Source organism: Sapajus apella, unplaced genomic scaffold, assembly GCF_009761245.1.
Source record: "Sapajus apella isolate SASKATOON/1434 unplaced genomic scaffold, GSC_monkey_1.0 scaffold32, whole genome shotgun sequence".
NCBI classification, from domain to species: domain Eukaryota; kingdom Metazoa; phylum Chordata; class Mammalia; order Primates; family Cebidae; genus Sapajus; species Sapajus apella.
The window spans coordinates 21,442,215-21,465,422 of NW_022436972.1; the positions used below are offsets into that span (position 1 = coordinate 21,442,215).

The 23,208-nt window shown below is 39.5% G+C and overlaps 1 protein-coding gene and 1 long non-coding RNA gene across 2 annotated transcripts in view; both read left to right on the forward strand.

The window, feature by feature from the left end:
- The window catches only part of TSC22D1 (TSC22 domain family member 1), a 143,964-nt gene that overhangs the window by 105,535 nt on the left and 15,221 nt on the right, over window positions 1-23,208 (forward strand). The window lies entirely within an intron of this gene.
- Window positions 8,673-22,142, forward strand: LOC116562469. Its single transcript, XR_004273960.1, has 2 exons — window positions 8,673-11,093; window positions 11,163-22,142. It is a non-coding gene; the product is annotated as an uncharacterized LOC116562469 (long non-coding RNA).

A 23,208-nucleotide genomic window follows, 5' to 3' on the forward strand; every position in this document is an offset into this window, starting at 1 on the left:
TTCACATTTGTTCCCTTCGTTAATTATTTGCATATTTTTCTAATCTTTTAAAAGATGAATCAGTTTAACCTCACATAAGCACTAAGAAAGCAATAGTTGAGCCCTGCTGGTTAAGGGGAGAGGAAAGGGCATGGTTTCCGGCAGCAAACCTTTCTCTGGCTCTCTAAAATGTTTATCTACCTGTCTGCCACTTTCTTACTCATATGGATTTTGCATGATGGCTACATAAATCGTCAAATTACAGAGGGCTTTTTCCCCCCTCATCTTACATTCAATCCTCATGGGGTAATGGAGAACTTTTATAAGAGCTCCAGAGAAGCCACAGGAATTAACTGATAAATTAGCCCAACCTGAAATGGATGCTAGGGCCTAGTCATTTGACTCTTCTCAGTTCTGCCTGGTAGTAAAACTTTTTTTTTTAACTTCATAGTAGATGAGTAAGTAGAACTTTCATGACCTAAATATATAGGTAAATTTTACTAGCTTGTACTTCTAGGATTGGATACATTTTCCTCTTGGCATGGTACTATGTGTTTTCAAGTAAAAATAATACTATTCAAGACTGACAGACTGGCTCAGTGAATTATACACAATTCGTGCTTAAAAACACAGTCTAAACCCTCCTTGTTGGTCTGGGGCAGAGTTTTTGTGTAATTGGACATCTGAAACTAAATTAACTTTGAACTTCAAGATTACCAGAAAGATCAGATGCAAGAGCTTAATTTGTGTTAAGAACATCCTCCTACATATTCTGCCAAAAGTTTAAGAGCTATTAGTAAAAGCAGCTCATTTGAAGTAGTATGAGATTTGAAGATTTAACTCCAAGATGGCTAGAATTTTACTAAAAAGGATTTAAAGAATTAGCTCATAATTTAAATATTTTTCTCATTTTAAATGTAGCTTAAGATATATTTACTTCTTGTTTTTATGAAGGAATTTTGGATTAAAAATGCATTGTAGTTGAAATTATAAAAAGGAAGTCAGAGATGGATAGGCAGTGGGTAGTTATAGATCTTGAATGCCTGGCTCTAAAGATTGGGACTTATCCTGTAGGTACCCTGTACTCATTAACAGATTTGTAATTGCATGGGTGACAGGAGGAAATATTTTAAGAAAATTAGCCTAAAAGGACAGAGTGGATTTGCTTGAATCCAGCTAGAGAGAGACTGGAGCCAGATTAACCAGTTGGGATGATATGACAATCAATAATCTGGAAGTCTTATGATAGAAATCTGCATTAGTGTGATATCAGTAGGAATACAGGAAGAATTTAAAAGCATTTAAGATATTATTAGGGCAGAATTGATAGGACATAGCAACCTGCTAAGTGAGGTTAAGAAAAAACTATGTTATGTAAAATTCTATTTTTGTTAGATACAGCAAACTTAGACATAAGCCCATCTTCTACAGGAAAATTATTCCTGTGCATTTAGCATATTGTAAATTCTTCATAATAAAGACGATAATACTGCTTGATATAAAGCCCAGTAATGGGAGGTACTGTCGATTTTGTGTCTGATTTCAAAGAGTAAAATGGCTAAAGTGACTTGAAAGTTCCCATAGTGTAGCAGTTCCCAAATACTGGATAAATACCAGCTGCCTCAAAAATTACTTGGTTTGTTGCAGGTGGAAGGTATCTTAAATAATGCAGAATGTCATGGTTAGGAGCACAGGCTGTTTTGAAACCTAGATTCGTCTACCATGGGCAAATTACTTCTCTGTGTCCCAGGTGACTGTTAGGGCTGTTACAGGAACTAAATCAGATGATACATACAAGGTACTTAGAAAATTGCCTGACATATTGTAATTGCGGAATAACTGCTAGCAGGTTTTTGTTTTGTTTTGTTTTGTTTTTTAATTTCAATAGCTTTAGGGGTACAAGTGGTTTTGGTAACATAGATGAATTGTACAGTGGTGAAACCTGGGCTTTTAGTGTATCCATTACCCTAATAGTGTACATTGTACCCAGTAGGTGATTTTCTATCCCTCACCCCCTTTCTCCCCACTCGGCCTCTGAGTCTCCAATGTCCCTTATACAGCTCTGTATGCCTTTGCATACCCATGGCTTAGCTCATGTTTATAGGTGAGAACATTTGGTATTTGGTTCTCCATTCCTGAGTTTGCTTTGCTTTGAATGATGGCCTTCAGTTCTGTCCAAGTTGCTGCAAAAGACATTATTTTGTTCTTATATGGCTTTTTTAAAAATTCCATGGTGTGTGTGTGTTTGTGTGTGTGTGTGTGTGGGTGTGTGTGTATCATATTTTCTTTACTCATCAGTTGATGGGCATTTAGGTTGATCCCATATCTTTATAATTGTGAATTATGCTGTGATAACATATGACTGCGAGTGTCTTTTTTATGTAATAACATATCAGTGTGAGTGTCTTTTCCTTTTAGTAAATGCCCAGTAGTGAGATTGCTGGATTGAATGGTAGATCTTCTTTCAGTTCTTTGAGAAATCTCCATACTCTTTTCTACAGAGGTTGTACTAATTTCCCACCAACAGTGTATAAGTGTTTCCTTTTCACTGTATCTGCAACAACACCCATTATTTTTTGACTTTTAAAAAAATGGCCATTCTGCCTGGGCTAAGGTGGTATCTGGTGATTTGTGATATTGAGCATTTTTTCATATGTTTCTTGGCTATTTGTATATCTTTTGAGAAATATCTATTTACATCCCCACTTTTAATGGAATTATTTGGTTTTTTTTTCCTTGCTAATTTGTTTGAGTTCCTTGTAGATTATGGAGATTAGCGTTTTGTCAGGTATACAGTTTGCAAATATTTTCTCCCATTCTGTAGGTTGTCTGTTTACTCTGTTATTTCTTTCGCTGTGTAGAAGCTTTTAGTTTAAGTCTCATTTATTTATTTTTGTTTTTCTTACATTTGCTTTTGGGATCGTAGTAATAAATTACATGCCCAGGCCAATGTCTTCAAGAGTGCGTCCTGGGTTTTCTTCTAGAATATTTATGGTTTCAGATCAGGCATCGATGTCCTTAATCTATCTTGTTAATTTTTATATACGATGAGATACAGAGAGGGATCCAGTTTCATTCTTCTTAGCAGCTATTGGTTTTTTTGTTTTTTGTTTATTTTGAGATGAAGTCTCGCTCTGTCACCCAGGCTGGAGTGCAGTGGCGCAATCTCAGCTGACTACATCCTCCACCTCCAGGTTCAAGCAATTCTTCTGCCTCAGCCTCCTGAGTAGCTGGGACTACAGGCCTGCACCACCACGCCTGGCTAATTTTTATATTTTTAGTAGAGATGGGGTTTCACCTTGTTGGCCAGGCTGGTCTCAAACTCCTGACCTCAAGTGATCTGCCCATCTTGGCCTCCCAAAGTACTGGGATTACAGGTGTGAGCCACCATGCCCAGTCATAGCTGTTACTGCTGATAATTTATTATTTTATATCTCTGGAGATTTGAATTCATAAGGTTTGACATTGGGCTCAGGAATCTATTTTTTTTTTTTTTTTCTATTGAGACAGGGTTTCATTCTGTTACCCAGGCTGGAGTGCAGTGTGTGCTTGGCTCATTACAGCTTGACTTCCTGGGTTCAGGTGATCCTTCCACCTCAGCCTCCCAAGTAGCTGGGGCTACAGGTGCATGCCACCACACCAGGCTAATTTTTTGTATTTTTAGTAGAGACAGGGTTTCACTATGTCGTCCAGGCTGGTCTCGAATTCCTGAGCTCAAGTGATCTGCCTGCCATGGGCTTCCAAAATGCTGGGAGTATAGGCGTAAGCCACTGTGCCTGGCCAAGGAATCTGTATTTTTAAAATATCCTCTCCTATGATTCTGATTACCAAGTTTGAAAACTTTTGTTGCCACCCACTTATCTACCTCTATATAATAGGACTGTATTTAAACCACTCTACACATTTTTATCCTTTATTTTGACATTCCAAAGATGGCCATGTTTTAAAATGGTACCTGCTATTTGAATGTGCTAAGTCACCCTGAATAGCTTACCTAAATCCCTCTGGTACTCGCTCTAAGCTTCTGCCCTCTCCCTACGCCTCTTCCCTAGCTTCTTGAGGATCGTAAATCCTAGCCCTTGGGTGCCAGCCCTTTGTGCTGCCTTCTCGAGAATCCTAGATGAGTATTCCTGGGGGCTTAGCCCTCACACTCCAGCTCTGCTTATTTCCAGCCCTACTTGTGTCCTAGGAATATCCTTGTAAATTTTGTTGGGAAAAATGAATATACAGTCTTATTTGCTAATTAAAAATTGCAAAGTTTTGGTTTTTTTTTTTTTTTTTTTTGTTTTTTTTTTTTTTGAGATGGAGTTTCACTCTTGTTGCCCAGGCTGGAGTGTAATGGCATGATCTCAGCTCACTGTAGCCTCCACCTCCTGGGTTCAAGTGATTCTCCTGCCTCAGCCTCCCAAGTAGCTGGGGTTATAGGCGCCTGCCACCACACCTGGCCCCTTTTTTGTATTTTTAGTATAGATGAGGTTTCAGTATGTTGGCCAGGCTGGTCTTGAACTCTTGACCTCAGGTGATCCACCTCCCTTGACCTCCCAAAGTGCTAGGATTCCAGGCGTGAGCCACCATGCCTGGCCAAAATTGCAAAGTTTTTAATACATAAGTAGTATTCGTCATGGGCTTTGTTGTTTAGAACATTTCTTCCTAAGAGCTATTCTTCAGTGCTCTGATTGCTGCCATGCCCCATTCTGGTCAGTGGTTTGTGGCCCTGGCTTGACATTGAAACCACCTGGAGGAACTGACTCACACAAGATGAGTACAATCTGTATCTATGAGGTATGAGCCTGAACATTTGTATTTTTTAAAAACTTCCTACACGATTCTGAAGTCCATCCAAGGTTGAGAACCGCTGGATGAGTCTCATTACTGTCATGCTTCTCTCCCTGCATAGAGTCCTATTAGAAAAAGGAATGCTTCAGCCATCTGAAGTGAATATAGTCTGGCAAAGTCTTTGGGGGTAGATAAAGACAAAGTGTAGGCCTGCATTTTTTTCCCGGGAGACTTTCCTTGTATTCCTGTCTCTGTGCTTTAAACCTTCGCACATGCTATTTCCATATTAGGTCAAGGTCCTGTGTTATATACTGTCCTAGTGCTGTGAAAGTTTTCTTCAGACATTTCTTCTGTGCCATGATATATATGTTCCTAAATACCTCATTCTGCAGCGTCATGTGCTCAAAATGAGACCGCTTACAGAGAAAACAAGGTGGGGGCCAACCACTCAAAACTATTCTTGAGAAAACAAAAAGTTGGCACCAGTTTAGCAAAACAGCAAGCTCTAATGGTAGGTATGAAAAATACACAAAGAAGAAGAGTGAAATGCTGGCAACATTTTAATTAGAGCAGAGGTGGCAGGTGCTGATATAACACAGAAGGATGTGGAGCTCCAAACCAGGGGGCTGCAGTGAGGTTGGGTTCAAGAGGCAGGGTAACCTGGCATGAACTGAAAGCAGCATAAAGCTGGTAGGGGCTCCTGGTGGAAGCGCTTGCCTTCAGGTCTTGTTAAATACAAATGAAAAGCTTCTTCCTGCTGCTATACCAGCAGAGCTGAGAGCTCTTTCCATTCCTGATAAAGGCTGTAATTCACTGGCTGTACTGAGTGTTCTTGTCAGGGAAAAAACCCTATGAACCAATATGACTTTTGTGTTATGCCGACATTTTCCCATTTACTAACTACTTAATTGATTTGCCTTCTGGAAGGAATTAATTTTCTTTCCAGAAACATATGTTATAGCAAAAAATTAAAAAAGACTATATCACTATGTTACTATCTGTAATTCTAGAGAAATTTGAGGCTTTACTTGATTAAAGTCCCTCTGTAAACTCTGTAAGGTCAGGGATGGTGACTGCTCTGACTTGTCATCCTAGTAGGCATTTGTTCAATGAGTGAATGACTTAGGTAAAACTCTAAAGAAAATGGTGGGAGTAATATGAACATTAAATATGCTTTTTAAAAATGGAACAATGAAAGTGACATAACCTTAAAGTTTAGGAAGTAGAAAAAGAAATTACTCCAAGTCTTCTATTACAGTCACACTGAAATACTATTACTATTTTTGCCTGTCCTTTTATTAGATCTCTGTTGCTGCATTACAAGTTACCCTAAAATTTAGTGGCTTAAAACAGTGAGGATCATCTTAGTTTCTGATTGCCTGGAATTTGGAAGTGGTTTAGCTAGGTGGTTCTTGCTCAGGGTCTCTCATGAGGTTACAGTCAAGATGTCAGCTAGGGCTTCTGTCATCCCAAGACTTGACAGTGGGGCTGGAAGATCCCCCGCAAGACAGCTCACTAATGCAGCTGGCAAGCTGATACTGGCTGTTGGCAGTGAGCACCTCACTTCCTAGCACTGTAGAACTCTCCATGGGCCTGCATGAGGGTTTCATGCTTGAATATGAAAATTTAAGCTAGGTACATACAAGTAAAATAACTCAACAGGTACAGTAAACAGTATGGGAAATGACTGATTTTTCTTTCATGATTTAATCTTCTGCAATTCTTTGACAATTACCATGATTTAATTATAGGTAAGGAATCTTTAAAACCATTTCTTTATGATACCTTAACAGCAAATGTCTATTAATTTGAAAATACTTTTTTTTTCATGAAATCTTCTAATCAAATGCCACCCATTTAAGGAGTTAGATGTTTGTTTAAAAGGGTCATTTTCAAAGACAGAACTATTTTCTTTATGCAAACCTCCTAATGAAATTCAGTAGTAAATCTGATTTTATTTGCATTGATCCACCTTTAAGTGTTTAGTGTTTTTTTTTCTTTTTCTTTTTCTTTTTTTTTGTTTAGTGTTTAACACATAAGCTGTTTAGCCACCTTAACTTCTAATCCAAAGTAAGAGTGCAACCAGTAACTAAATTGCATTCTGGATAGATCGAAGAGTAATACAGTTGTGAGAAGCTTGTGGATTTGTCAACTAAGTTGAATTTGATGTATAGATGTTAGGTCATTACAACATTTAAATTTCCATGGACTGTTTGCTGACAATCTATAATTTTAGGAAATCCCATGTAGCTTTTATATCTATTACTTTTTTCCTCTATGCTTATACAGATATGGTGACATCTGTTTTTGTTATATTGTTAAGTAAAACTGACCCCTTTGATCAAACACATGAGAAACTCAAAGGCAATATTTTTTTGTATGATCAGCTTTAGTTTTTACTTTAGAACTAAGATTTTTGTGTAATAAGAAAGAATAAAAGAAGTAAGATTAGTGGGGAAAGAAAGAAAATATTAAGTGATCTCTTTCACTGATGACTGGCAGGATTTAAATGTTTTTAAGTTTCTCAAGCTCTTTGTAAGTGCAATACGCATCTAAAATCTTTATAATTATAATATATAATTTGTAATTATAATTAGCTTGTAACTCTTTACTTTTCACCAATATGTAAACAGAGTTTTAAAACATTCCCAAACACATTAATCATCCTAATGGATCTGAGACATACCATGCTTGATTCTTTTTGTTCCTTATTCTCTTGTTGCCTGTTTTTATAACTTATTTTGCGTTCTTTTGAATGTCTTTCTGAATTTTTTATATTCTCTTATTGATTTGGAAATAGAGACTATATCAAGTACTTAAAGCACCCAGACAAATACTCTAAGTAGGGAAGCCTCTAATATCTTGTATCTCATAATGTGGACTTTCAAATTCTATTTTGTTATCTTGATATTGTGTAAGATTTGTTTTTATTTAGATTTTTGTGCTGTAATTGTGCACATTGCCATGTGCAGGCTTGTAAATGATTTACTGGAGTAGTGATCCACATAACCGAAAGTAGTGTGGGCCAGAATATGTAGCTTGAACATTTGCTATAATAAAATGATCACAAAGTAGGACTCAGGCTTATTAGAAATAGATCATTACTTATTCTTTTGTTGAACAAACATGCTTTCTTTTTCCATAAAAGAGATTAAATGAAGCCATTGTGACATTGAGTTTATAGAACCATATTTTCTATGGCCCAGTACCTTTCTGAAAATGTTTGTAAAATAGATGTTTGATGTTATGTAACTTGAACAAAACAAGGTGCTTAGTTAAATGATAGTAAGTTTTCTTGTTACTCTGCTGAAATAACATTCATATATATTTGTGGGGGTAATCTCGGAGTCACCAGTCTGAATTATTCTTATTGTATAATGGTTTCTGTATAATACATAGTCTTATTTGTTATTGTGATAGACTCATTTGAAATGATGATTACATTTTCATTACCTGGCCTCTCTTAAAATTATTTCTGTCTCCTCTCCCTCTAGTAGAGACCCTTTAACAGAATTGACTCCTGGTCTCTGCTTTGTTTTCCTTCTGTTCATACTTCATATTATATCTTCATGCTATATATTTAAAAATTGACGGCCGGGTGCGGTGGCTCAAGCCTGTAATCCCAGCACTTTGGGAGGCCGAGGCGGGTGGATCACGAGGTCAAGAGATCGAGACCATCCTGGTCAATATGGTGAAACCCCGTCTCTACTAAAAAAAATACAAAAAATTAGCTGGGCATGGTGGTGCGTGCCTGTAATCCCAGCGACTCAGGAGGCTGAGGCAGGAGAATTGCCTGAACCCAGGAGGCGGAGGTTGCGGTGAGCTGAGATCGCGCCATTGCACTCCAGCCTGGGTAACATGAGTGAAACTCCGTCTCAAAAAAAAAAAAATAAATAAATAAAAATAAAAAATAAAAATTGCCTTCCTAAAACACAGAGCTGGTGAGGCCGCTCTTCTGCAGTAAACCTGCCACTGCCTGCTCCCAATTCCTAGAGGCAGGATTGATATTTTGCTGGTTTGCACCAGTTAGGTTGAACTGGCTGTTTACAATCGTATCTGTTCTGATTGGCTGGGGCTCATGTGCTGTGGGGTGAATTTCAGATTACTTAGCAGTGTTTTGGGGGGATTAGAAGATTTCTGAATGAATATTTGGCTGCCTTAATTTCCCACCATTCTGTAACTATTTCAGATAACCCTACTATTTGGGCACGTTCCATAATGATGCTTCGACTTTCTGCTTCTGTTTTGGACATTTTCCGCTTTTTCCTTAATATGTTTATCCTCTAGTCTAATTAATGATTTTAAGATTATTCCTGAAGATTTAATTTAGGAGAAAATTCCTTGTTGAAACCTTTCCTGATTACTCACCACCGAGTACTTTACTCGGTTACCTCCTCATATGCTTTCCTGATACCTGCCATACTTAAAATATCACATTTATTACTTTGCCCTATAATTATTGCTTGCGAATCTACCACCCCTTCTGGACTATGGGCCGATCACAATGCTTACCACAGGTAGGCACTAAAGAAATATTTAAGTGTATGGAAAGAAGTTAGATTTTTGAGTCAGGAAAACCTGAGTTCATATTCCAGGTCAGCTCTTATACTTACTAGAAGTATGAGAGTGAACAAATTAATTTTGCCTAGTCTGAGTTAACTACTAATTTGTATATGCAATGATAATAGATGTGAGCTGAATATTAAGCAAAATAATATGTACCACGTTTACTATATTACCTAGGATTTAACTGTCCAATAAACATTCCATTCTCCTAGTTAAATTTGGTTTAAAAGTATTTTGCATTTCCTTTTTTCTTTATAACAAGAAAGCAGCTTTTATCTGAAAACATCTCTATTCTAGTGGTCTGTGATAAAACTGGATGATACATTCTACTGGATGATACACATTTCTACTAGCATTTTCTGGTGTGAGAGCTTTTTAAAAAGAGGGCTTCTTTACTCTTCAAAAGAAGCCCAGTAACTAGTACAATGCCAGGCACAAAATATTTGTGAATTAAGTGTTTGTGGTAAGGAGCTGTGTTGGGAAAGACAGACCATTTTCCCTTCCTTGTTCTGGGGAGAAGGTTGCTTCATTCCTGCTGGAGCAACAGATGTGCCAAAATCAAGGGAAGAGAGGACTAAAGTGGATGGGGCCTCCCTCCATAACTTTCCTCGAGGACAGTCTAAGAGGGCAGCCTCTGTGAAGGGGGCTGCAAGGACTAACACAGTTTAGGACATCAAATAAATGGGTGAGGAAATGAAAGGTGTTTCTCTTTAAAGACGTAAAGTAGAAATATTAGGAATTACCCTCTGAACTAATTCGTCATGTCATAGGGATTAAGGCAAAATGAGTTGTCTTTTTACCAAAAACAATGAAGTCTCTTATAAATTGCTTCTCTAGATAATTATTTTGTGTCAGGGAAAAGGGCATCAAGTTGTATACGGGTGGTTTTCATATTTGAAAAAAGCTTCTTTTGGAAGTAATCTATAGTAACACTTTTTATATTAGGCCATTCTCAAGCAACTTTCTACTTTAAGAAGTAATTTGAGAAATGTAGGATCTCTTTTGGTTAACCCCAATTATGGCTAAAACCAAGTAGTTCAGAACACAAGGTCTTCACCTTAATGCTCACCTTAATTACTGTGGAAAGCACCAGGTTCTTTTCTTGTGTTATCTCTTTTAAATGTCATAACAGTATTATTGTCACAGGATCCTTGGGGTGTGGTTTTTCCGGCCAGAAACCTCTGTGGCCAGTGGTGCCTTTGCTGGAGTTTTGCTCAGGCCCTCTGGGCTCATTCCACCCACGTGGCCTGGCAGGCTGCTCTCGGCTTGCCCTACAGTCCTGGATCCTATGCCTGCCAAGGGTGAGCCAGGCAGGGGTGAGTGGCAAGGGGCATGTGAAGTGAGGGGGGGGGAGCGGGTCTTGCCACTGTGGCTGGTGGCGGCAGGGTAGGCAGCTCCAGGTGCCAGCTCTGTGTAAGGCTGCAGCTGGACCAGGCATCTTGTAAGTGGCTTCCACTTTGGGCACTGGGGAATGCAGTGGCACCTGGAAGCTTGGAGATTCCAGGAACCACAGAGCCCCAAAGAGGGTGTCACAACCCTGGCTTGGGGAGCCTCTAGGTCTGGGATCCCTGAAGGGCTGCAGCTCTTCTCTCTTTCTCGTCGCCTGCAATGTGGCAAGCCCTGCTTTTGTTACAGCTCTTTTAGTCCTGCCATTCAGCAGGTCCCGAGTTCTTGTGTCCATGAAGAATGAGGTATGTGGATAACTGGTGGGTGAGCAAGGTTGAGAGGAGCTTCACTGAGTAACAGAACAGCTCTCAGGAGACCCGAAGTGGGTGGCTCCTTTCTGCAGACAGGTCTCCCAATGAGTGTCCAGCTGTCGGCAGAGAGCATCTCTGCAGTAGGTAGCTCCTTCCCACAGGCAGGTGGTCCTGGCAAGTGTCCAGCTCTCAGCGGAGGAAACCCACAGTGGGTAGCTCCTTTCCATAGGCAGGTCATTCCCCACAAATCGAGCAGACCCTTGGTGGGTAGCTCCTTCCTGCAGCTGGTAGTCCCCACATCTGTGTGAGTCTGGCTGAGTCCTGGGGTTTTTTTGTGGGTTTAGAAGGGAGGAAGTATGTGCTGTTTGGTCCATGGACAGCCATGGGTGGGCCTAGAAAAAGCACTATAAGTTCTCACTCCCATCCCACAGACTCCACCCAGAACTGGCAGCCCAGCCCCCAGGCTTTAGGACATTCACCACGTCAAGGTGGGGTTTTACCAGGGATCCTCCGCTTTCCGTCCAAGAACCTGTCTGCCTCCCACCATCAACACGCCATCCACAGCGCCCAGGCTGTTTTTGCAGAGGGGCGCCTGCAGGGTTGCACGGAGCTGCCCTCAGCCCTACCTCAGCCTCCTTCCTGCACTTGTTGGTGCCCAAAGTCCAGAGGGGGCTGAGGCAGAGTAGGGAAGGCTGGCATGTCACCTGCTGCCCCGAGCACACACACACCTGGCCAGACGGCACCCAGGCTTGGCCATAACTTTGCTATGAAATCAGAGTGGACACTGGGAATGGGGAAAGACAAGAGAGTGGGAGCAGGCCCTTCTGAGCCTGTGGGCGTGGGGGGGGCTTCCTGGGCCCCCAAGAGCTCAGGGACGTCCAGGTCCTGAGCTGCAGCTGGGCAGCTGCAGCTGTACCTGGGAGTGCAGGCTTCTGCCCTGCCAGCTTGGTAGGGGGCAGGGCTCCCACCTGCTCCTGGTCCTTGCTGGCTCTGTGGAGCCTGCAACCCCAGCTGTGCCTCCCTTACTGCAGCCGGTGTCTTTGCAGTGTCTGCTCTAGATGGGCTGCACCTGCCATCATTTTGAAATATGTATTATCAGTCCCATTTTACTATGAAGAAATGACTTTTGGAAATTTGAATGAGGATCTGACTTCAGTGTTCAAAATCTGATTCTTTAAAAAGCTACACTAAAAAGTCAGTACTGATCAAGATGTTTTATAATTGCATTTATGGACTTAAATGGCTAAAATGACATCATAGATGCTTTCAAAGATTGTTTGGAAATGATACTTTCATTGGAATTAAAAAGGAAAAGGATCATACTATTAAGAGAACATTGAGAATTTTTGCGGATAGAATCGTGAGAAATTAGGAGGATCAGATCTGATAGAATATAGTGACTGGAAAGGCTTCAAAGCCTTCACCGATGTGTTTCAAAAGTGAAAGTAGATCTAGAACTTGTTCTACTTGGTGTGAGCGGACTTTGAAACCCTTGGAAAGTTGGTTTTCTAAGTCTGTCCAAGAATGTGAAGCAGTGTCAGTTAACAGATCTGATGTATATGTAATAGATAACTATTTCATCAGAATTGAAAATTTGATCTGATATATAGCCACCTTCATCAATTAACTTCTGTATCACTGCTGGAAATTCTTTTTGCAGTTTTCATAGCTGGGCTCTCTGTTTCACCCTACAACTGAAGGCTTTGGAAATTATAGAGATTTTTGAAGCTGCTAAACCAGCTATTACTAGCACAAAAGGAGCAAATTCTGTAGGATTTAGCGATTTCCATTTAAGATATTTCTATATAAATAGTGCTTTCTCTTTCATTCTGAGAAAGATTATTCCTTTTTTTTTTTTTTTTTTGGCTATTTGCTTTTCAGTACATATATTCAACAGCTTTCTTTTTCTTCTGTTTCGTTAGGGGTTGCTCTTTCTGACTTTGCCGCACTTGCAATTGCTCTAGCAAATAGGAGTTTCTCTTATTTCCATATATTGTGGAGGCCCGCAACATGAATTTTATTTCTGTTGCTTGGGAGATATCATATGTTCTCACCATGTATTCTCTCATTTCTGGCTTCTCCTCAATATTTAAAAGCTTTTCTTTTATGCATGCTGCTTGATGTTTTTGAACCAGTGCAATTAGACATATTTGAGATGTCGAATGAGCGTTTTTATATAGAAAAGTTATCCTTTGCAAAATAGCAAAACATAATTCTGCAGAACAACAAATGTGCTGAACTGAGGTAGGTGTTACATGTTTGAAACGTGTGCGTGTTTGCATTTTGCTAGGTGCAGTTTCCTGCGTTCACCTGATGTTTCTCACAGACAAAATCACACATAAGCACATGTGAAATGTACATTATGTTCAAATTGTTCTCTTACATATAAGTTGTGTTGGAACAAACTGGTGTTTTCCAAACAAGGTTTATAACAGAACAGATTGTACTTGATAGGCTCTGTTAATTTAAAAAATCCTGATCTGTAGAAGTTTTCTATTATTTCCTGCATTAACCTTTTGGTATTTTGTTCTAGTTTCTGAGATATTTCTTCAACTTTACTTCTATTTATTCTAGCACATTTTCACTTATGCTCTCATATCAATTTTTCAGTTCCCAAGAGCTCTTTCTGGTGTTCTTTCAGAATGTTGTTGTCCTCCTCCCCCTCCTCCTATTTTGTCCGTGTAATCTTTCAGGATTTTACAAGTTTCTTTAATTCCCTACACTGTCTCTGTTTCCTCCAGGTTCCTTTTAACTAGGTGTTGATTATACTAGAGAATTGTTAGCCACTGCTCAGTTATTTTGTTGAGTAAGATTGAGTCTGTCTGATACAGACTCTTACATTTGCACCTTGCCCTTTCTGAGTATTGAGTCCTTCACTACATATCAGTGGTCTCTGGACTTTATTTATGGCTTGCTTAGGTTTCAACTTGATGAATTGCCTTCTTTTTTCCAGCTTTGAAAAACTATTGAAATGGACATCTCTCTTATATTTACTGTATCCTTATGTGTTTAAAGCTGGATTCTCATCTCTTTAGTGGTGTGTAGGTAGAAATACAGATAAACGAGTGTGTTCAGTCCATGATATTTAGTCAGAGAAGTAGCTTTAAATGGCTCTGTAATAAATTCCCTATGAGATTAATTCTCATGGCTTCTTGAAACTATCCAAAGCAAGACTCAGAAGAGAGCTATTATTGCATATCTAGTGCTTAAATTTTGTAAGCAAATGATTCTACAGAAGGACCTGACTCATTTGTACCTCCAGACAGGAAAAGTTTTTATTGAAAAGTGAAAAGCATCCCAAAATAATCCTTGAAGAAAATAGTTTAGAATATAAAGTGACATGTAATACATATTGCTATTAAGTGCAGAATAGTGTTTCTAGAATGTGCTGTGTACCATGATGATGGTCTCAGTAAGCATGCTTCTTTAAAGAAAAGAGGAGTCTTTCAGAATACCAAGATAGAAAAAGTGAGAAAGATCTCTTGTGTCATATATTGGTTGCTGCGCGGTCCTATGATGCATCATGCTGTCTTGACTTTGTTGGGACTCTTGAATACAGCATTTCCTCTTGCTGTTCTCTCTGCTGGAAAAATTCTTCCATGACTAATCCCATTATCTCTTTCAGGTCTTTACTTAAAACTTAGATTCTCAGGGAGTCATTCCTTGAAGGCTAGCTAAAATTTTATCCTCTCTGATCTTTTATATCGCTGCTTCTATTGTTTAATTTGTTTCCTGGGTACTTGTACTTATCTCACGTACTATATATATATACTTATTTGTCTTGTTTACTTTTTCAACCCCACTTGAATGTAAGTTTCAGGAAGACAGAGACTGTTGTCCATTTTCTTCATACTGAATCCCCAGTGCCTAGAACAGTGCCTGACACAAAGTGAATGTTCAATATATATTTGTTGAATTTTCATTACTTTTAAAAAACAATTTCCAGTGATAACCAGTCCTACAAGGGACTGAAAATTACTAAAACATGATGGCATCTGTTATGTTAGAAGTGCAGAAATATTTTTTGCTTTTCATAGTGGTGATGAATATGACCTTACCAAGTCATGTAACTCCTTCATGCCTTGGTTTCCTCCTCTATATAAATGGAAATAATAATGGTACCTAGATGAGGTGGTTATTGAAAGCGTTAAATGAGCTAATATACATAACATGTAGAATAGGGATTGACGTAAGTCTAATCAAATATTTTCTGTTATTACAATAATTATTGTTGGATACTTTCTACATGGGACACATTTGTAGATAAAATGGAAAAACAAAACAAAACTGCCCTTTTCTAGTGTGTTTTAGTGGAGGAAGGAAGCCAATAAGCATATTGACAAAGTAAATGGGAATGATTACAGGCTAGAGAAGAACTGCCCCTAGTATGTGGGTAGAGGATGAGGAGGAGCATAAAGGTTTCAGTGGTGTTGATAAGGTTCTTAGTTTAGTGGTGGGTTTGTGGGTGTTTGTTCTATTATTCTTCCTAACTTACATATATGTTGTTACATATGTTTACGTAATTTAGATACTTCATTTAAAAAAATACTTTCTGTTCCAAGTACACTTCAGTGTTTAAACAGGTTAATCACTAATTTAATTTAGTTATCCTGATTAGGTAAGAACTTGGCTTTAAAGAAAATCTCTTCGTGTAACGTAACCGGTCTTCCCCTGCTGTCCCCTCTCCCAGTCCAATTTATTAAAGACAAAGTTGTTTTATAATTAACTCTATTTTTACTCACAATATGTATTTGAAGTATTCAGTTTTATGTATTTGTGCAGAATTATCCTAACTTGGGTTAAGTAATAGGTGATGGAACTTATGCTTTGTCGCTAACACCATTTTAATGACCTTTGCAAAACATCTTGTTTTATTCAACATAACGCAACTGAATTTTTAAATATATGTAGTATTTAATTTGGGTCATGGAAAAAGGAATTCATTCCCTCTACACCACTCTAAATTAATCATTTATGTTTTAATTTCACCTTCAAACCAATGCGAAATCATTAAGTAGAAGTGAAGCATCTTCAGTTAAGAGCATTTTTTTATTAGAAACACAAATATGTTAAATCTGTATATTTTATACAGATACAGATTTTATAAATCTGCATATTTTAGGTATAAATTGTCTGAAGGTGTCTAGCCATGATGACTAGAAATAACATTTACTATTTTAAGGATAGGTGTCCGTTTTGAATTGCATATTTCTGGAGTGTCTAGAAATAGCCCACTCTTTGGTTCTGCTAGATTATTGAGTCATGCATGCCCTGTAGCAAACCAACTGACTTGAGTTTGGATCTTGGCTCTGCCATTTGTTAAACATTACGTCTCCTTGGGTAAGTTGTCTGACCACTCTGAGATTTATATGTTAATGCAAATAAGCTTTATTGCATCAAGTAATAAATACATACAAAGATTTAAACAGTTTTAGTCATTTTCTTCTAGTTTTGATCAGCTTACAGTAAACGCAGAACTGAAATCTACTGATAGTCTTAATTTGAAAATTTTGGGGGTTCCTTGTTAGGTTTGGTAGATTGTACTGCTGTATTTATAACTCGTACATTAAAAAAATTGACTTCAGTACACTAATAGTCATGCATATGTTTATGCAAAAAAGAAGTTAGATTAAGCAGAATCTACACTGCTGGGCAAATGAGGATTGGCTACTAACTACAGTGAGCTGTCGGTATGCATTAAAACAAAATCCTTAAGGTTGTATTAACAAAGAACAATGTGGGTCTCGTAAACATATTCAGAAGAGAAAGTTAAAGGGAGACACTGGTGTCTTGGAGGCAAACTACAGTTTGCTAAGATAATTTTACCTGCCTCTTTTAAATCAATGCTTAAAAAAAAAACCCGAGTAGTTACTAACTACTGAAAATGTACATTCTAATTAACTGCAAAATCTTTTTTTCAATCTGTGAGACTGTAGGTTCAGAGCCTGGTGAAACATGAGAGGAAAAACCAACTTGTTAGCATTTTGAAAACAAGAGTTTCATTGGAACAGGGGAAGTGAGCTGTAACTTCTCATCTTATAAAAAGACGGAAAACCTTTAAAGCCAAAAGCACCAAGGATATGGCATTCTGTTTGGTTTCAGCCAAGCACTTACGTTACCAACCTTCTAGAGTGAATAATGCCTCGAATTAGTGTCTTCATTGTGTTCTTACTCCACATAGGCAGGTTTGATCTCTCCCCAACTCTCACCGGGGTCCCTGGCTGTTCCCAGCTCCGGTATGGCCTATGGGTGGTGGCCCCTGATCACTCAACAGCCGTCAGTACTGTGGGGGCATCACCAGGCTGTTGGAAGGGATGTAGACGCTCCTAGAGTGCAGTCAGGTTGCTTTGTAAGACATACTTATCCCTCCCCATGAGTAAGTAGCCCAGCCAGGCCATGAGGACGGTGGTGATGTGGGGCCCTGTGACGGGGCAAAGGCCCTGGGCTCCCTGTGGTCAGGCTCTGGGGAAACCGGCAAATGTGACCGCCCTCACCCTAGTGCCCACTGTAGGGTGTCACCCCACACATCTCGGAGAGGGCAGGCACAGAGGAGGCTGCAAACTTCAGGTAGACTTTTTAACTTTAAAATGAAGAAAAGAATGGTACCTACTGCCTCAGAGTAGTAAGGATTCAATGGGTATGAGTGTACAGTTTTGTTTTTCTAGTAGTTGCCACCAACTCTGCCCTCCTTTTTGCTATACAGCGGGGTTGCTTTACAACATCTCACTTTAGTTCCACGACTTACTTCTGGATACTTAACCTTATTTGGGTTCTTAAGACTTAGTTCTGTTATTTGGTAGCTTTATATCACGTTTTGTTCAACATTCTCCTCTTCTGTCAAGTCAGACTAAGCTTGTATCTCTAGCTGTTTGGAATTGACATGGGAGGACCTGGTCTGTTTCTGTCTATATCTGTCCCCTGCTTGCTTTCCTGACTCAACAAGTCCTTGATGTGGAGCTGGGAGCCTCCGCACGAGTGGGAAAGGACAGAGATGTCCTTGATAGGCAGCCTCTCCTTGGTCAGCCATGGCGGATGTCGTATTTGTGATTGGTGTGATAGACATGGGCATGTGGTGGCCCCTCAGGTAAGGGCCTGTGCGCCCTGTAGCTCACTGGGGTCTCCTCAGCCTCTTCCACAATACAGCCTAATCTCACAGTTGACCCTCAGCTGGTGGCTTCATGCTGCATTCTTCTGGATCCCCTCCAGAGCCATTTGCTTACAGTCTCAGTTCACTGGGGAGAATATGCATGTCGTGTTTGTTTTTATTTCTCCTAATAACTGCTATTAATTGTGCTCAATTGACTAACCCTTTCACTCTGGTAGCAGGCTTCCTTACTAGCATGTCAACCCATTTCCATCACTTTCCAGTTAATTTTGGTCATTTAAACATTTGCTTACCATTTTTTAAACACTCAGTTCTCTGCATTTTGAAATTTGACTCTCATGTCAGAATCAAAGCTCTCTTCTCTGCCCACTCTTTCCCTGAAAAGGAAAAAAAAAGAACCCAGTCTGGTTATGGCACCTTGGAGTGGAGGCTGTTTTTGGCTCTCACATGCATCCCTCCCTCTTGGCACTAGCACTGTGCTATAGCACGGAGGTGGGAAGGAGGAACCAAGGGACAGAGTCTCTGTGTCGACTGCTGCAGTGTCCCGCTTCTGTCATGGTTGCAGCTGCCGTCTGTCTACCTCTGTCTAATGGACTGTCTGTTGGCTCATTCTGTGAGGCTGCCATCCCACATGGGCTTTCTCAAAGGACACATTTGCTGGCTCTTTGGAGAACCCGTAGGGTGCTTGGCGTTGGAGAGCCGATCTGATCTCTTCATTTCCCCGCTCCCTCCACAGTTAAATCACCTTCATTGTCTTGGTCTCCTCATCTGGTAGAGGCTACTCTCCCATCCAAGGTCCTTGCAAATGCCTCAAGCCTAGCCACCTTCTGCAGTGTCCACTAGACTCACAGAAAACTCAGGTGTCTTTGCTGTGCCGAATGGCTGCCCCAATGCCTGTGACCGCCCAGCTCCACTATCTCTTTCCTATACAGATTCCTGAGATAATCTCATCCACTCCCAAGTAGATTTACTGCTGCCTAACAACTTCCCAGGATTTTCTTATGCCCGACTCTCCTGAGTTCCAAAACCGTATTTCCCACTGCCTGGTAAGTCCTATCAATGTCATATCCCAGAACCAGTTTACTCCCCTCAGCTTACAGCGTTATTCTGGTTAATGGCATCACCTTCCACCATTCACATAATCTAGAAACCAGTGAGTCATCCTGCGTTCCTCACCTCACACAAGCCAGTTCTGTCAGTTCTATGTCCTAATTGTCTTTAAATCCATCCCACTTTTCTCTCTGTCTCCCCTTTGCTCCTGAGTTTCGGCTCTCATTATTTCCTTCCTTTTAGCCCCAGTTACACCTCCTGTAGTCTTGTACACTGTGATCAGAGTGACCTTGTTAAAACACAAATCCCATTGCATCATTTGCCTGCTTTAAACTCATGTGTGTGGACCCCCGTTGTCCTCAGACTAAAGTCCATTCTCCATCATATGGCCCTTGAGGCTCCAGCCTGTCGTAACCTTTTTTCCTTCTACTGCCTCCCTCTATACCGCCCACTGCGAAACCCCAACTTCCTATTCCGTAGCCACACTCAACTACTGAGAGGTGTCCAAACTCAGCACGCCGCTTCATGAGCCTGGCTTTTGCCTGGTCCTTACTTTTGCAGGGAGTGTTCTCATTCTCTTTGTGCCCTGTAGTCTAACTGGAGAACTCCTATTTGTTTTTCAACATCCAGGGGATAAGTCTTCTGCTCTCAGAAACATCCCCAGGCTGCTATCTGCTAGCCATCATTTTTTATATACACTCAAATTATACCAAATATGTCTTTCTTCCCTTGCCCCTTGCAACTGCCCCCAAGTCACTAAAAGCAAAGATTGTGTCTTGCTCATCTTGATAACTATGGTGCCAAGCCTAACGTTCCTGGCCCTTCATGTGTGCTCATTGTTAAATAAATGCGAGTAAATCAATAAAGAAATGTCTCAAAGGCTAATGTATAGAAAATTTGTAAAATTCTAGTTTATATCTTTCTAGCTAAGATGTATTATATTGACCATTTCTTTTACAGTAGTTGGCAGCAGATTTAAATGCTAAAAAGTGACCCTCATTATCACTGTAAATTTTTATTTCTTACCTTATTGTCCCCACTCAGCACTTTATTATTTTCATTATATTGGCTTCTTACCTTTACTCGTGGATAAAGGAGAATGTGGCAATGTCAGAATCACACTAACGAGATGATATGGAAGGAGATCCAAGGTCATGACCACTAGGAGTAAAAATCCTTGGGGTATATTGAGACAGCACAGAAGTTCTTAAAGTGATGTGTTGCTAAAGCCATTTCTCCTGTTCCTGGCCACAAGCCTCAGGAACACAGCCTGCCTGCCTTCTTTACAAGTGATCGTCATTTTCTTGGATCCACTTGGACTTTCTGTAACTGTTCTTCTCGCAGCTCTTGAGCGCTTTGCAAGGTTCTGCCAGGGCTAATGAAAACACAATTTGAGAATCTTCCTTAGGCACATTCACTAAGTAATGTGTCTGTCAGCAGGTGTGGCTCTGTGTCTGTAGTGAGCCCCCTTCTCTGCCGGGACCTTGTCCCAGTGCCTGGAGAGCACCTTCTCAAACCGTAGACCTCACTGGCACTGGGACTGATCTGAGTGCCCCTGTCAGCCTGCCCAGCCTCAGAAAGGAAGCTGTGGAGAGCCGGTTCTCACCAAGAGCTCACCATGTCTACTCTAGACTAGGCCCAGAAACCCTGCATCCAGGCTGCCTGACTCATATGCAGCATGGGTCCCTGGCTTTGGTTTCCACAGTCTCCCAGCTGGTTTCTTAATCTGTAAAATGGGTGGCTTTCGATGAAGACTGTGGCTCCACTGAGATCAACAGAAGGGCATTTCACTATATGGTCCCTTTACTCTTCCAGCTCTGACATCTCATACACAAGTACGAGTGCGCGCGCATGCACACGCACACACACGCGCGCACACACACACACACACACACACACACACACACACACGGATCTAGAATTATTTCTGGTCTGCACTTCCAGGGTACACTATATTGAATGAGCACTTGGTTCTATGCTCCATCCAACATTTGATTAGGTAAACCCCAGACAAAGCACCTAATGCCTTTGACCCTCCATTTCTAAACCTCCAGAATAAGGAAATTAAATGGTTTTCAAGGTCCATGTTGCTTTAAAATTCTGAATAGATCAGAGGGTTAAAGAAATCCTCAGACCCCATTTATGTCACAGAACTGCTGTCCATGGAGACCATAATATAGAAATGTGTCCCTTGACAGAAACAGAGGTATTTATTATAAACATACTGTGTTCCCAGCACACAGAGTCAATTTTGCCAATATGTTAGTGCTCACCTAAGCCTGCACTACATTAGATGTTCTGTATCTCGGAAATATCCTTACATTTATCTTTACCTTTGTAAATAAAACTATGTAATTGAGCTTCATCTGATTGTTTTAGGGTCACCGAGAGACTGCCTCTAATGGCCCTAAGTGGCTCTGGATGCATGAGAAAATGGCTAGACCGTTAGTCTAGTTCCTACCGGCTCTTCTTTCAGGACCACTTATCGTTGTTTTTCTGGAATTTAACAGGAAAATTAGCTTAAAGTAACTAGTTATTTTTAAAAAGAGCTCAAAGCATCTATTTTTCATAGCTGTGCAAAAGCAAAAAAGAAATAATATTCATTTTTCACTTCATGCAAGAACCTCACTTGCATGAGGTTCTCAAAATAGAAAATCATAATCAGGACAACTTTTCACTTCTTCAGATGTTTTATATAGAATATCATTTGGCTTCTAAATCTGTGATTCCTTTTTTGTCTGTGGCTCCAGATTTTCATAATCTACCACTATTAAGCAGAAGTGGTAATTTATGAAAAAATTTGGGTTTGAAAAGCTTATTATTTTCATGAAGATAAAAAGTAAAATAAGAATGTTAACCATTTGAGCCCTATTGCTTAAGGGCACTGAAGGGAGTTGAGCCCCATCTCTCTCCCATTGCAGTGGCTCCTCTTAAATAAAGTCTCCCTTAACATCTACAAAAAAAAAAAAGGCATTGGGTCTTCTTAGCATTATGGATATTCTTTTGAAATTAGTAGTTATGTTAAATAAGGTGAAAACAGCTATGGGAAAACTAGAAATTGTTTCTAGAATTGTAACAATTTAAAAGTAATTATGTTTAGAGAGAGACAAATACAGAAAAAATAATTTACAGAGGGTAAATGCATATGCTATATATAGGTGTATATAAATAAATAAAAGACTATTTGAATCTATTAACATTTTGATAGGACTTTTAAAATTCTCACACTTAAAACAAGTATTTAATTTTTACAAACCGTTTAACACTAATATGGGATTTAGGAATGATTAATCACCAACAAACAACAGTTCTAAGAACAAAGCAAAATTATAGTTAAAAAATTTAAGCCTAGTAATGCATTTTTTGTAATGATAGAACAATTAGTTATAAAATAGGCATTTTTAGGTCTCTTCAATGAATATATTTAAGTCCTTGTATCTTTTAAAATAGTTTTTAGTCCCTTGTTTCTTTTAGTTTAAAATGCTTTAAGTCAAAATACTACATGTAGGCTGAGCGTGGTGGCTCATGCCTATAATCTCAACACTTTGGAAGACCAAGATGGGAGGACTGCCTGAGCCCAGGAGCTCGAGATCAGCCTGGGCAACATGGCAAGACCCTGTCTCTATTTTAAAAAAATAAAAAAAGAATAGGTATCTAAAGTAGCCAAATTCATAAAAACAGAAATTACAGTGGCAGTTACCAAGGGCAGGAGAAGGGAGAAATGGAAAGTTATTTAATGGATAGCGTCGGATCTGCAGATGAAAAAGTTCTGAAGATCTGTTTTACAGTAATAACAATATGCTTAACATTACTGAACTGTACATTTAAAAATGATCAGTATGGTAAACTTTGTTATGTGTTTTTTACTACAATAAAAAATGGTACATGAAAATACAAAGATCAGATAGAATTAACTTTAAAATTTAGCAGTTTCTTGTTTTTTTTTTTTTTTTCTTTTCCATTCTTCCCAATCTGCTACTTAGGGGCAGTCATTTTTCCATTTTTAAGATGTAATTTACATATGATAAAGTTTCT